This window comes from Somniosus microcephalus, chromosome 18 (genome assembly GCF_052327205.1).
Source record: "Somniosus microcephalus isolate GS21.2 chromosome 18, FLI_Smic_1.0, whole genome shotgun sequence".
Classification (NCBI taxonomy): domain Eukaryota; kingdom Metazoa; phylum Chordata; class Chondrichthyes; order Squaliformes; family Somniosidae; genus Somniosus; species Somniosus microcephalus.
Window position 1 is genome coordinate 5767820 of NC_141004.1, and position 15490 is coordinate 5783309.

Genomic DNA, 15490 nt, shown 5'->3' on the forward strand with positions numbered 1-15490 from the left:
TGTGGAGAGTCCCAGTGTGGGGAGTCCCAGTGTGGGGTGTCCCAGTGTGGGGAGTCCCAGTGTGGGGTATCCCAGTGTGGGGAGTCCCAGTGTGGAGAGTCCCAGTGTGGGGAGTCCCAGTGTGGGGTGTCCCAGTGTGGGGAGTCCCAGTGTGGAGAGTCCCAGTGTGGAGAGTCCCAGTGTGGGGAGTCCCAGTGTCGGGTGTCCCAGTGTGGGGAGTCCCAGTGTGGGGTGTCCCAGTGTGGGGTATCCCAGTGTGGGGAGTCCCAGTGTGGAGAGTCCCAGTGTGGAGAGTCCCAGTGTGGGGAGTCCCAGTGTGGGGTGTCCCAGTGTGGGGAGTCCCAGTGTGGGGATTCCCAGTATGGAGAGTCCCAGCGTGGGGTGTCCCAGTGTGGGGTGTCCCAGTGTGGGGAGTCCCAGTGTGGGCTGTCCTAGTGTGGAGAGTCCCAGTGTCGGGTGTCCCAGTGTGGGGAGTCCCAGTGTGGGGAGTCCCAGTGTGGGGTGTCCCAGTGTGGGCTGTCCCAGTGTGGGAAGTCCCAGTGTGGGGAGTCCCAGTGTGGAGAGTCCCAGTGTGGGGAGTCCCAGTGTGGGGTGTCCCAGTGTGGGGTGTCCCAGTGTGGGGAGTCCCAGTGTGGGGTGTCCCAGTGTGGGGAGTCCCAGTTTTGGGTGTCCCAGTGTGGAGAGTCCCAGTGTGGGGAGTCCCAGTGTGGGGAGTCCCAGTGTGGGGAATCCCAGTGTGGAGAGTCCCAGTGTGGGGAGTCCCAGTGTGGGGTGTCCCAGTGTGGGGAATCCCAGTGTGGGGTGTCCCAGTGTGGGGAGTCCCAGTGTGGGGTGTCCCAGTGTGGGGTGTCCCAGTGTGGGGTGTTCCAGGGTGGGGTGTCCCAGTGTAGGGTGTCCCAGTGTGTGGTTTCACAGTGTGGGGTGTCCCAGTGTGGGGTGTCCCAGTGAGGAGAGTCCCAGTGTGGGCTGTCCCAGTGTGGGGTGTCCCAGTGTGGAGAGTCCCAGTGTGGGGTGTCCCAGTGTGGAGAGTCCCAGTGCGGGGAGTCCCAGTGTGGAGAGTCGCAGTGTGGGCTGTCCCAGTGTGGGGTGTCTCAGTGTGGAGAGTCCCAGTGTGGGGAGTCCCAGTGTGGAGAGTCCCAGTGTGGGGCGTCCCAGTGTGGGGTGACCCAGTGTGGGGTGTCCCAGTGTGGGGTGTCCCAGTGTGGGGTGTCCCAGTGTGGGGTGTCCCAGTGTGGTGAGTCCCAGTGTGGGGTGTCCCAGTGTGGGGTGTCCCAGTGTGGTGTGTCCCACTGTGGGCTGTCCCAGTGTGGGGTGTCCCAGTGTGGGGAGTCCCAGTGTGGAGTGTCCCAGTGTGGGGTGTCCCAGTGTGGAGTGTCCCAGTGTGGAGAGTCCCAGTGTGGGGTGTCCCAGTGTGGTGAGTCCCAGTGTGGGGTGTCCCAGTGTGGAGAGTCCCAGTGTGGGGTGTCCCAGTGTGGGGTGTCCCAGAGTGGAAAGTCCCAGTGTGGAGAGTCCCAGTGTGGGGTGTCCCAGTGTGGGGTGTCCCAGTGTGGAGAGTCCCAGTGTGGCGTGTCCCAGTGTGGAGAGTCCCAGTTTGGGGAGTCCCAGTGTGGGGAGTCCCAGTGTGGGGTGGTCCAGTGTGGAGAGTCCCAGTGTGGGGAGTCCCAGTGTGGAGAGTCCCAGTGTGGAGAGTCCCAGTGTGGGGAGTCCCAGTGTGGGGAGTCCCAGTGTGGGGTGTCCCAGTGTGCGGTGTCCCAGTGTGGGCTGTCCCAGTGTGGGGTGTCCCAGTGTGGAGAGTCCCAGTGTGGGGAGTCCCAGTGTGGGGTGTCCCAGTGTGGAGAGTCCCAGTGTCGGTTGACCCAGTGTGGGGTGTCCCAGGGTGGAGAGCCCCAGTGTGGGGTGTCCCAGTGTGGAGAGTCCCAGTGTGGGGTGTCCCAGTGTGGTGTGTCCCAGTGTGGAGAGTTCCAGTGTGGGGAGTCCCAGTGTGGGGAAACCCAGTGTGGAGAGTCCCAGTGTGGGGAGTCCCAGTGTGGGGTGTCCCAGTGTGGGGAGTCCCAGTGTGGGGAGTCCCAGTGTGGAGAGTCCCAGTGTGGAGAGTCCCAGTGTGGAGAGTCCCAGTGTGGAGAGTCCCAGTGTGGAGAGTCCCAGTGTGGGGAGTCCCAGTGTGGGGAGTCCCAGTGTGGGCTGTCCCAGTGTGGGGTGTCCCAGTGTGGAGAGTCCCAGTGTGGGGAGTCCCAGTGTGGGGTGTCCCAGTGTGGAGAGTCCCAGTGTGGGTTGGCCCAATGTCGGGTGTCCCAGGGTGGAGAGTCCCAGTGTGGGGTGTCCCAGTGTGGAGAGTCCCAGTGTGGGGTGTCCCAGTGTGGTGTGTCCCAGTGTGGAGAGTCCCAGTGTGGGGAGTCCGAGTGTGGGGTGTCCCAGTGTGGGGTGTCCCAGTGTGGGGAGTCCCAGTGTGGGGAGTCCCAGTGTGGAGAGTCCCAGTGTGGGGTGTCCCTGTGTGGGGTGTCCCAGTGTGGGGAATCCCAGTGTGGAGAGTCCCAGTGTGGGGAGTCCCAGTGTGGGGTGTCCCAGTGTGGGGAGTCCCAGTGTGGGGATTCCCAGTATGGAGAGTCCCAGCGTGGGGTGTCCCAGTGTGGGGTGTCCCAGTGTGGGGAGTCCAAGTGTGGAAAGTCCCAGTGTGGGGTGTCCCAGTGTTGGGTGTCCCAGTGTGGAGAGACCCAGTGTGGGCTGTCCCACTGTGGGGTGTCCCAGTGTGGGGAGTCCCAGTGTGGAAAGTCCCAGTGTGGGGAGTCCCAGTGTGGGGTGTCCCAGTGTGGGGAGTCCCAGTGTGGGGAGTCCCAGTGTGGGGAGTCCCAGTGTGGGGTGTCCCAGTGTGGAGAGTCCCAGTGTGGGGTGTCCCAGTGTGGGGAGCCCCAGTGTGGGGTGTCCCAGTGTGGGGAGTCCCAGTGTGGGCTGTCCTAGTGTGGAGAGTCCCAGTGTCGGGTGTCCCAGTGTGGGGAGTCCCAGTGTGGGGAGTCCCAGTGTGGGGTGTCCCAGTGTGGGGAGTCCCAGTGTGGGGAGTCCCAGTGTGGGGTGTCCCAGTGTGGGCTGTCCCAGTGTGGGAAGTCCCAGTGTGGGGAGTCCCAGTGTGGAGAGTCCCAGTGTGGGGAGTCCCAGTGTGGGGTGTCCCAGTGTGGGGTGTCCCAGTGTGGGGAGTCCCAGTGTGGAGAGTCCCAGTGTGGAGAGTCCCAGTGTGGGGAGTCCCAGTGTGGAGTGTCCCAGTGTGGAGAGTCCCAGTGTGGGGTGTCCCAGTGTGGGGAGTCCCAGTGTGGGGAGTCCCAGTGTGGGGAGTCCCAGTGTGGGGTGTCCCATTGTGGGGTGTCCCAGTGTGGGCTGTCCCAGTGTGGGGTGTCCCAGTGTGGGGAGTCCCAGTGTGGAGAGTCCCAGTGTGGGATGTCCCAGTGTGGGGAGTCCCAGTGTGGGCTGTCCCAGTGTGGAGAGTCCCAATGTGGAGAGTCCCAATGTGGGGAGTCCCAGTGTGGGCTGTCCCAGTGTGGGCTGTCCCAGTGTGGGAAGTCCCAGTGTGGGGTGTACCAGTGTGGGGAGTCCCAGTGTGGAGAGTCCCAGTGTGGGCTATCCCAGTGTGGGCTCTCCCAGTGTGGAGAGTCCCAGTGTGGAGAGTCCCAGTGTGGGCTATCCCAGTGTGGGCTCTCCCAGTGTGGAGAGTCCCAGTGTGGAGAGTCCCAGTGTGGGCTATCCCAGTGTGGGCTCTCCCAGTGTGGAGAGTCCCAGTGTGGGCTGTCCCAGTGTGCGGTGCCCATCCAAGGTTGGGCTGAGATACATTACTGGAGAAGGGTCGAGGGATTGTTTCTCCATCTGGCTGCACTATACCTGGCCTGGGAGTGCTGGATCCTGATACTGAAATGGAAACGCTCCCATTCCTAGGATTCAATTGTTAGCGCCACCCGTTAGCGCCTTTAGAGGGCAATAGGTGGGGTGCGATGCGGCTAGCGCCCGGGCGCGGCGAGACCTGCGCCTCTTGCGAAATTGAGCGGACATTTAGCATCGGCGCAAAACCGCAATGCCCGCTCAGCTGCGCGCACAGCTCCTGACGTCATTTCATGGTGCAACGCCCTTGGGGCGCCCCGAACCGGAACTTCAGTGGCGCCCCCCTCCTTTCCGCCTGGCGCTCCCAGCGACTGGTTGACTGGAACGGTTCCCAGTCGCTGTGGGGCTGGGGGGGCGCTATTTAAAGGGGGCTCCTCCTGGCTTCTTTGTGGTAGCCATTTTTGGACCACTCCTTCTGTGAGAGAGAGAGAGATTTGCAGAGAGACAAAGGGAGAGAGCTTTCTGCATTGAGTCAGCGCTCGCACAGGTACTTCTGGCTTCAGCCCAGAACTTTGTAGTTGGTTTGATTTTTCACTGGCATAACCTTGAGTGGCCACATACTATGGGGGCTGCAATGGGTGGAAACATTGAGTTTCTCCATTACATTGAGAGGGCTCAGAGACGCCGAGAGAGAGTGCCAATCATGGCCAGACGGAGGAGGGCCAACAGGCGTCGGCACAGGAGGCCTTACCCTCCCAGGGTATTCCGCCAACAGTTCTCATACCTCAACATGTCTGAGGAGCAGTGTTTTCAGAGGCTTTGATTCAGCAAGGAGGTAGTCACTGAGCTCTGCCACCTGCTTCAGCCAGATCTGCAGCCTCAACTGAGGAGCAGGACGTCTCTGTCGGTGGCAGTGAAGGTGACAGTGGCTCTCAACTTCTATGCCACCGGCTCCTTCCAATCCGCTACTGGGGACATTGCCAATGTCTCCCTGTTCGCGGTGCATTGCTGCATCCGCCAAGTCACGAATGCCCTCTTTAAAAGGAGACGTCAGTACATTTCCTTCCCCATGACCCCGGACAAGCAGCAAGAGCGCGTAATGGGATTTGCAAGAATAGCGGGCTTCCCCATGGTCCAGGGCACCATTGACTGCATGCGTGTGGCTTTGCGGGCGCCGCAAGAAAATGCCGAGGATTACCACAACCAGAAGGGGTTCCATTCATTGACCGTCCAGTTGGTGTGTGACCACAGACAGCTGATACTAGCTGTCAATGCCCGCTTTCCAGGCAGCAGCCACGACGCCTTCATCCTGCGCCAGACTTCTGTGGCAGACCTTTTCGAAGCCCCGGCTCACCCAGGAGGCTGGCTTCTCGGGGACAAGGGCTATCCTCTGTGCACCTGGCTGATGACCCCGCTCCGTGCGCCCAGCACCCCTGCTGAAGAACGATACAATGAGAGCCATCAAGCGACCAGGAACATCAATCGGCATGCTAAAGCAATGGTTCCGCTGTCTGGACCATTCCGGGGGAGCCCTTCAGTACTCACCTGAGCGAGTCTCCCATTTCGTTGTAGTGTGCTGCATGCTGCATAACCTGGCAATCCTCAGGACTCAGCCACTGCCACCAGACATTGGAGCACCAGCAGAGGAGGAGCAGGAGGAGCACCAAGACGGGAGGGAGGCACAAAGTGCAAGGGCCGTCCGTCAGCATCTTATTGCAACTCGGTTCTAGGCCCCCTCTGAGGGAATGGCTTGTGCCATTGAAAGAACATGAATGGAACCGTTGCGCAACCCCTGAGCCAATGAACAAAATAGTTAACAAAAAATTACCACGATCCTCGGCCTTCACTAAAAAAATTAACAGCATTTTGCCACACCTCCTACTTTTTGCCCTTCAAGGGTGATCTGCTTCGCTTGCGAGATTAGCCCCTTGCCACCCTGCAGCTCCTCCGCAATGGGACCCCAGTGGCTGCAGCAAGGCTGGGGGAAGGCTGCTGAGTGTCAGAAACTGAGACTGCAGATGCCCTTGAGGTACGGCCTGGACCAGCTCTGGGCCTGGAGGGCCCGGCTGCTGACTGCTCCAACACTGCATGGGCGGCAGCAGTCTGTCCTACAGGTAGTGGCAGCTGCAGTGGAGAAGTGACAGTGTTGGCAGCAGGAATGCTGCCATCCTGACAGAGGACAGCCACTCCCTGGTTGGACGACACACTGGCACACCCACGGGGCAGCACTGCAGCATGCGGAGCAATCTGCTGAAGCACAGATTGTTGGCCTGCTGTGGCGCGGCAAGGGCCCCGGTGATTTGTGCCCGATCCAGCGAGGGTGGCAGAATTCAGTGCTCGTGTGGCCTCAATCTGCGTCTGCATCAGACCAACCACTGACTGCATTGCACCACTAAGCACTTGCGTGGAAGCTGCCTGTGCTGCACCAACATCCTGCAGACTCCTTTCCTGTGCTGCACCGAAGTCCTGCAGACTCCTTGCCTGTGCTGCACCAAAGTCCTGGACACTCCTTGCCAGTGACTCAATGGAGTCGGGCATCCTTGCCACTGCAGCCATGAGCTCAGTGTGCCTCTGCTCCGCCTGGGCACCCATCTCAACGAGGAGCCGCACCTCTTCTGCGCTCACTGTAGCAGGACTGGAGGCCAGACTCTCCCTCCGGGGAGAAGGCTGCCGAGCTTCCCTACCCCCACCCCCTGCATTGCTGCAGCCCGCTGGGCCCCGGAGCTTCACCCTCCTCAGGCCCTTCCCCCCTGCTCCCCTCCAGGGAAGATGTGTCCCCATTATGGCCATGGGCTGCATCGGCTGAGGGTGGCACTGATGGTCCGGCTTCCCCTTCCTCCTCGCCTTCAGAGTCACTCACAGTGGCAGCTTGAGGGCCCGCCTCCTCACCTGGCGATTCAGCATCTGAAAGCAGGGAGGTACAAGAGTTGCTTTAGCATGAGGACAGGGCGGCAGCGAGGGAGGCATGAGTGCTGCAATGCACTGTATTGGTTCGATAGTGGCAAAGGATGCTGGTGTGAGGCACAAGTGGAAGGAGAGAGATCAAAAAGGTGATGACCTTACCATTGCTGTCCAGAACGGCATCTCCAGTGCCGACAGGGCCAATCATCCAGCCTGCCATAATGCACTGGACTCACTGCTCCAGATCGCTGAGGTCCTGAAGGTGAGGCCGGCCTCCCCCAGCCCTGATCTTGGCTGCACTGCCTCCCATGGTCAAATAGCCTTTACAGTGTGAAGCCCTGATCTTGGCTGCTCTGCCTCCCATGGTCGAATAGCCCTTACAGTGCGAATCCCTGATCTTGGCTGCGCTGCCTGCCATGGTGGAATAGCCCTTACAGTGTGTAGCCCTGATCTTGGCTGCACTGCCTCCCATGGTCGAATAGCCTTACAGTGTGTAAAGTGCTGAATGTGCGTGTGAGTTTCATGAAAGGCCCATAGGTGTTGGATGAGGGCTGGGCATTGGGGCTTTCATGACCCTTTGGCCATAAAGTGAGGTGCACATGCAGGGATGAAGAGGATACTGAAAAGGGTACTCACCCTGACGACCCGAGTGAGGTCGTTGAACTTCTTCCTGCATTGCACAGGGGTCCTAGGCACCATGCTGCTGGAGGTCACTCTGTGAGCCACCTCCCTCCAAGCTTTGAGATAGTATCATTAGGGGGATAGATAGGGCTCTCTGCAGTCAAGAGCGGGAGTCCCGAAGGCTGTGTTGCCTGCCCGGTGCCAGGGTTAAGGACATCTCTTCTGGGCTGGAAAGAAACTTGGAGTGGGAGGGGGAGGATCCAGTTGTCATGGTCCATGTTGGTACAAACGACGTAGATAGGACAAGGAAGACGGTTCTGTTAAAGGAGTATCAGCAGCTAGGGGTCAAATTAAAAAACAGAACCTCAAGGGTAATAATCTTTGGGTTATTACCTGAGCCACGAGCGAATTTGGCTAGGATAAATAAAATTAAAGAGTTAAATGCGTGGCTCAAAGACTGGTGTGGGAAAAATGGGTTTTGCTTCTTGGGACACTGGCACCAGTACTGGGACAGGAGGGAGCTGTTCCGTTGGGACGGACTCCACTTGGCCAATGCTGGGACGAGAGTCCTGGCGAATCATATAACTAGTGCTGTAGAGAGGGCTTTAAACTAATTAGTGGGGGGGAGGTTTCTAGAGAGCAAATAATAGAAATGACAACAGAGAAGGTCATAGACTTAGGTAGCAGTGGGGGAATTAAAAAACAGAACGTGTCAGGAAGGGACAGAAGGTATGGAGTAAAAAGTAAAGTACTAAAAAGGGAAAAAACAGGAACTAAGTGTTACAAAACATATTTGAAAGTTCTTTATCTGAATGCACGTAGCATTCGTAACAAAATGAATGAGTTAACGGCACAAATAACGACATATGGGTATGATCTTGTGGCCATTACAGAAACATGGCTGCAGGGTGACCATGACTGGGAATTAAACATACCAGGTTATTTAACAATCAGAAAGGACAGGCAGGAAGGGAGAGGAGGTGGGGTGGCTATGTTAATAAAGGAAGGAATCACTATAATACAGAGAAATGATATTGGGTCAAAGGAGCAGGATAGTGAAACAGTTTGGGTGGAGATAAGGAATAATAAGGGGAAAAAAACACTAGTGGGTGCAGTCTATAGGCCTCCGAACAGTTGCAACTCTGTTGGACGGAGTATTAATCAGGAAATAGTTGAGGCTTGTAATAAGGGAACAGCTATAATTATGGGGGATTTTAATTATCATATTAACTGGACAAATCAAATTGGGCAGAGCAGCCTTGAGGATGAGTTCATTGAGTGTATTAGGGATGGGTTTCTTGAGCAGTATGTAACTGAACCGACCAGGGGGCAAGCAACCTTAGATTTGGTCCTGTGTAATGAGACAGGATTAATTAAAAATGTCCTAGTAAAGGACCCCCTTGGAATGAGTGACCATAACATGGTTGAGTTCCATATTCAATTAGAGGGTGAGAAAGTTGGATCTCAAACAAGCGTGCTAAGCTTGAATAAAGGAGACTATGAAGGTATGAGAGCGGAATTGATTAGAGTGGACTGGGAAAATAGATTAAAGGGTAAGACGGTACATGATCAGTGGTGTACATTTAAGGAGTTATTTTACAACTTCCAAAAAATATATATTCCACTGAGGAAAAAAGGGTGTAAAAGAAAAGATAGCCATCCGTGACTAAGTAAAGTAATTAAGGATAGTATCCGACTAAAAACAAGGGCATATAAGGTAGCCAAATCTAGTGGGAGGATGGAAGATTGGGAAGTTTTTAAAAGACAGCAAAAAATAACTAAAAGATTGATTAAGAAAGGGAAGATAGATTATGAAAGTAAATTAGCAAAAAATATAAAAACAGACAGTAAAAGTTTCTATAGTTATATAAAAAGAAAAAGGGTAGCTAAAGTAAATGTTGGTCCCTTAGAGGATGAGACCGGGAAATTAATGCTGGGAAACATGGAGATGGCAAAAACACTGAACAATTATTTTGTATCAGTCTTTACAGTAGAGGACACTAAGAATAGCCCAACACTGGACAAACAGGGGGCTCTAGGGGGGGAGGAACTAAATACGATTAAAATCACTAATGAAGTGGTACTTGGTAAAATAATGGGACTCAAGGCGGATAAATCCTCTGGACCTGATGGCTTGCATCCTAGGGTCTTGAGGGAAGTAGCGGTAGGGATTGTGGATGCATTGGTAATAATTTTCCAAAACTCACTGGACTCAGCAAAGGTCCCGGCAGATTGGAAAACTGCTAGTGTAACACCCTTATTTAAAAAGGGTAGTAGGCAGAAGGCTGGAAACTATAGACCTGTTAGCCTAACATCTGTGGTTGGTAAAATGTTAGAGTCCATTATTAAGGAGACAGTAACGGGACATTTGGATAAACATAATTTAATAGGACAAACTCAGCATGGTTTCATGAAGGGGAAGTCATGTTTGACAAATTTGCTGGAGTTTTTTGAGGAAGTAACATATAGGGTGGATAAAGGGGAACCAGTGGACTAGTGTATTTAGACTTCCAAAAGGCATTTGACAAGGTGCCACACAAAAGATTATTGCTCAAGATACAAAATCATGGGATTGGGGGTAATATTCTGGCGTGGGTGGAGGATTGGCTCTCTAACAGAAAGCAGAGAGTTGGGATAAATGGTTCGTTCTCAGATTGGCAACCAGTAACTAGTGGTGTTCCGCAGGGGTCAGTGCTGGGTCCCCAACTCCTTACAATCTATATTAACGATTTGGAGGAGGGGACCGAGTGTAACATATCAAAGTTTGCAGATGATACAAAGATGGGACGGAAAGTAGTGAGTGAGGAGGACATAAAAAACCTGCAAGGGACATAGACAGGCTAAGTAAGTTGGCAGAGATTTGGCAGATGGAATACAATACTGTAAAGTGTGAGGTTATGCACTTTGGCAGGAAAAATCATAGAGCAAGTTATTATCTTAATGGCAGGAAACTGGAACGTACTGTAGTACAAAGGGATCTGGGGGTCCTGGTGCACGAAACTCAAAAAGTTAGTATGCAGGTGCAGCAAGTGATCAAGAAGGCCAATGGAATGTTGGCTTTTATTGCTAGGGGGATGGAATATAAAAACAGGGAGGTATTGCTGCAGTTGTACAAGGTATTGGTGAGACCGCACCTGGAATACTGCATACAGTTTGGTGTCCATACTTAAGAAAAGACGTACTTGCACTCGAGTCAGTACAAAGAAGGTTCACTCGGTTAATCCCGGGGATGAGGGGGTGGTCATATGAGGAGAGGTTGAGTAGATTGGGACTCTACTCATTGGAGTTCAGAAGAATGAGAGGCGATCTTATTGAAACATATAAGATTGTGAAGGGGCTTGATCGGGTGGATGCGGTGAGGATGTTCCCAATGATGGGTGAAACTAGAACTAGGGGGCATAATCTTAGAATAAGGGGCTGCTCTTTCAAAACTGAGATGAGGAGAAACTTCTTCACTCAGAGGGTGGTAGGTTTGTGGAATTTGCTGCCCCAGAAAGCTGTGGAAACTACATCATTAAATAAATTTAAAACAGAAATAGATAGTTTCCTAGAAGTAAAGGGAATTAAGGGTTACGGGGAGCGGGCAGGAAATTGGACATGAGTCTAGGTTTGGAATGGTCATGGCCCTGTGGGTAGTGGAGCGGGCCCAGGGGCCGTGTAGCCTGGTTCTGCTCCTACTGTGTTCTAATTCTGTGTTAGATTTCAGGAGATGGTTTTATTCCTGTTCCTGGCTGGGGTGGAGATCGCCTTTACAGAAGGTAAGTACTGTACAAAATATAGGGACAGAGTGATCTCCTGGAAGAATTTCGATCACCTAGATGGGTCGGAGAGGAATTTCCCAGATTTTTTTCTCCCAAATTGGCCATTGGGTCTTTATCTGGTTTTTCGCCTCTCCCGGGAGATCACATGGGTTCGGGTGGATGCAGAGTGATAGAAGATTTGAGGTTAGGATCAGATCAGCCATGATCTTATTGAATGGTGGAGCAGGCTCGAGGGGCCGATTGGCCTACTCCTGCTCCTATTTCTTATGTTCTTATGTTCTTATAGTCGGGTGGCAGCGGCCTCCTGCCACTGTCCGGAAACAGGATAGATCGCCTGCGCTCCACCGCGCCAACCAAAACCTGCAGGGCCCCCTCACTGAACATAAGAACATAAGAACATAAGAAGTAGGAGCAGGAGTAGGCCATACGGCCCCTCGGGCCTGCTCCGCCATTCAATAGGATCATGGCTGATCCGAATCTAGACTCACGTCTGTATTGATTTGTATGTGGGTTCAATGACGACACATTCATGAAAGAGAATGACTTTTTATCTAAAGTATGTTCAACTCAGTTAACAGCATTACAGGAGACACCATCTTAGAGATCCATCTAAAACGAAACTAAAACTAAACTGCTTGTCTCTCACATGCCCTCTGCTGGTCAGGCATAAATAATCAAACAGGCAAATACCATCACTACTTGCTGATATCATTACATCTCCCTTTCTTAAAACAAAAGTATTTTACTTTTATCTAACAGCATGTTTTCTTTGTATTACTCTGCATTTTAACTGTAACACTTAATGAACTTACATTATCATCATCATTATCAAGGTTTTTTAACCTTGTTTTGTGTGTTCACATGAAATATGTGATGCGCTACCAATTACTCATAAAAGACGGAGATTTAGGAGAGTAACTAAAGGCTTTTATTAGCAAAGAACAGAGCATGCCTCTCGTGGTTGACTGGGTTCCAAGAAGGCAGGGGGCTGCAGGTCAATCACCTTTATACCTGGGCCTGTGGGTGGAGCCAGCCGAGACATGTTGAGGCATGCATAGGTACAACAGTGTGCAACAACAACAACAACAGTGAACAACAATAACAGTGGTTTACCACATTCACCCCTTGTTTAAAATTGAGTCCGGCGGGGTGAAGTGTACTAAAGGTTCGTGTAAGTAAGTCTATCAGGTGGCCTTGTATGCCGTCCTGATCGTCGTGGTGGCGGCGGTGATGGTGCAGCATCCAACGTTGAATCTGGCGTCTCATTGAGTGGTTGGGTGGTCAATGACGGGTCCTGGGGCTGCAGCATGCCGTCTAGCGGGGTTGGGTTGTGGGTAGTGGTGGATGGGAATGGTAGTGTTTCAGGGGCACCCAAAGGTGCGAGATCTCGTGTGGGGGCTGTGTCCTCCCGCCCGTCCGGGTACGCTACGTAAGCGTACTGGGGGTAGGCGTGGGTAGTGGTGGGTGGCGAGGGAGGTGTTTCGGGAGCACCCGAAGGTGCGAGGTCTCGTATGGAGACTGTGTCCTCCCGCCCATCCGGGTACACCACGTAAGCATACTGAGGGTTGGCATGGAGGAGGCTCACCCTCTCGACCAGGGGGTCCATCTTATGGGACCTCACGTGCTTCCGCAGTAGGACGGGTCCTGGAGAAGTCAGCCATGTCGGTAACGAGATCCCCGATGTGGACTTCCTGGGGAAGGAGAACATTCTCTCGTGAGGGGTAGCATTGGTGGCTGTACAGAGCAGTGACCGAATGGAATGGAGCGCCGCAGGGAGGACTTCCTGCCAGCGAGAGGTCGGAAGGCCCTTAGATTTCAAGTTTAAAAGGACTGCCTTCCAGACCGTCGCATTCTCCCTTTCCACCTGGCCATTCCCCCGGGGGTTGTAGCTGGTGGTCCTGCTTGTAGCGATACCTCTCGAGAGCAGGTACTGCCGGAGTTCGTCGCTCATAAAGGATGAGCCCCTGTCGCTATGAATATAGCTAGGGAAACCGAACAAGGCGAAGAGGTCATTCAGACATTTAATGACCGTGGTACTGGTCATGTCTGAGCAAGGGATGACAAACGGGAAACGGGAGTGCTCATCAATTATGTTGAGGAAGTACACATTGCGGTCGGAGGAGGGGAGGGGCCCTTTAAAATCGACGCTCAGCCGTTCAAAGGGGCGCGTGGCTTTGATCAGGCTTGCTCTGTCTGGCCTATAAAAATGCGGTTTGCACTCGGCACAGATTTGGCAGTTCCTGGTCATGGTCCTGACCTCCTCGATGGAGTAGGGCAGGTTACGGGATTTGATGAAGTGAAAAAACCTGGTGACCCCCGGGTGGCAGAGGTCATTGTGGAGGGTCTTCAGTCTATCGACCTGCGCGTTGGTGCATGTACCACGTGATAGGGCATCTGGGGGCTCATTGAGTTTCCCGGGCCGGTACAAGATATCGTAATTGTAGGTGGAGAGTTCGATTCTCCACCTCAAGATCTTGTCGTTCTTGATTTTGCCCCTCTGCTTATTATTAAACATAAAAGCTACTGAACGCTGGTCAGTGAGCAGGGTAAATCGTTTTCCGGCCAGGTAATGCCTCCAATGTCGCACAGCTTCCACAATGGCCTGGGCCTCCTTTTCGACAGAGGAGTGTCGAATCTCGGGGCCCTGGAGGGTCCTTGAGAAAAAGGCCACGGGTCTCCCCGCCTGGTTAAGGGTTGCAGCTAGGGCAAAGTCGGATGCGTCGCTCTCCACTTGGAAAGGGATGGACTCATCCACTGTGTGCATTGTGGCCTTCGCAATATCTCCTTTTATGAGAGTGAAGGCTGCACAGGCCTCTGCTGTCAGGGGGAAGGAGGTGGACTTGATGAGGGGTCTGGCTTTGTCCGCATAGTTGGGCACCCACTGAGCATAGTACGAGAAAAACCCTAGGCATCTCTTCAGTGCTTTTTGGCAGTGGGGGAGGGGGAGCTCCATAAGGGGGTGCATCCTATCGGGGTCGGGGCCGATGACTCCGTTCTCCACTACACAGCCAAGAATGGCGAGGCGCGTGGTACGAAACATACATTTGTCCTTGTTGTATGTTAGGTTCAGCCGCTGGGCCGTACGGAGGAATTTCTCTAGATTAACATCATGGTCCTGCTGGTCGCGGCCGCAGATGGTGACGTTGTCTAGATAGGGGAAAGTGGCCTGGAGCGCGTTCTGGTCAACCATCCGGTCCATCTCCCGTTGGAAGACTGAAACCCCGTTGGTGACGCCGAAGGGAACTCTGAGGAAGTGGTAGAGACGACCGTCAGCTTCAAAAGCTGTGTACTGGCGGTCCTCAGCCCTGATGGGGAGCTGGTGGTATGCCGACTTCAGATCAATCGTCGAGAACACCCGGTATTGTGCTATCTGATTGACCATGTCAGATATGCGGGGGAGTGGGTATGCATCTAGCTGGGTGTAGCGATTGATCGTCTGGCTGTAGTCAATAACTAGGCGCTGTTTTTCGCCAGTCTTCACTACCACCACTTGTGCTCGCCATGGGCTGGTGCTACTTTCAATAATCCCTTCCTTCAGGAGTCTTGCTACCTCGGATTTAATGAAGCTCCTATCCCCGGCACTGTAACGCCTGCTTTTGGTAGCGATGGGCTTACAGTCGCGGGTGAGGTTAGCGAACAAGGAGGGGGGGGGTCTTTAAGGGTGGAGAGGCTGCAAATGGTGCGCGGCGGGCGATTTAAAAGCTGCTGGCTGCAGACTGTGAGTGGGGGGAGGGGTCCGTCGTACGCTAATGTGACACTCTTAAGGTGGCACTGAAAATCCAACCCCAGTAGAACGGCAGCGCAAAGATGGGGCAGGACCAGGAGTTTAAAATTTTTGTATTCTGTGCCCCTTACTGAGAGGGTCACTACACAGTAGCCACCGACGTCCGCTGACTGGGCTTTGGAAGCCAAAGAGATCCGATGTCGCGTCGGCAGGACCGGGAGAGAGTAACTGCGCACCGTGTTGGGGTGGATAAAGCTTTCCGTGCTCCCGCTGTCAAAAAGGCAGGTAGTGGCGCGGCCGTTTACCGTAATGTCCATCATGGACCTGGACAGTTGATGAGGGAGAGATTGGTCCAGCGTCACGGAGGCCAGCGCATGGTCGAGCGAGTCAATGTGGTCGTCAGATGGGGCGGTGGTTGAGTCCGGGTCCCCCGTGGTTGAAGTTGGAGACGTCCGAGATGGCGGACAAAATGGCGGCGCCCATGGTCCCGATCCCCACGCGGCTGGGGGAGCCCAAGATGGTGGACAAGATGGCTGCCCCCACGGTTCGCACGCGGCGCTGCTGGCGTTAGCGGTTTTACCTTTGCAGGCGCTGACATAGTGTCCTTTCTTCCCGCAGCCGGAGCAGGTAGCGTTTCTCGCCGGGCAGCGTGCTCTGGGGTGTTTTGCCTGGCCACAGAAAT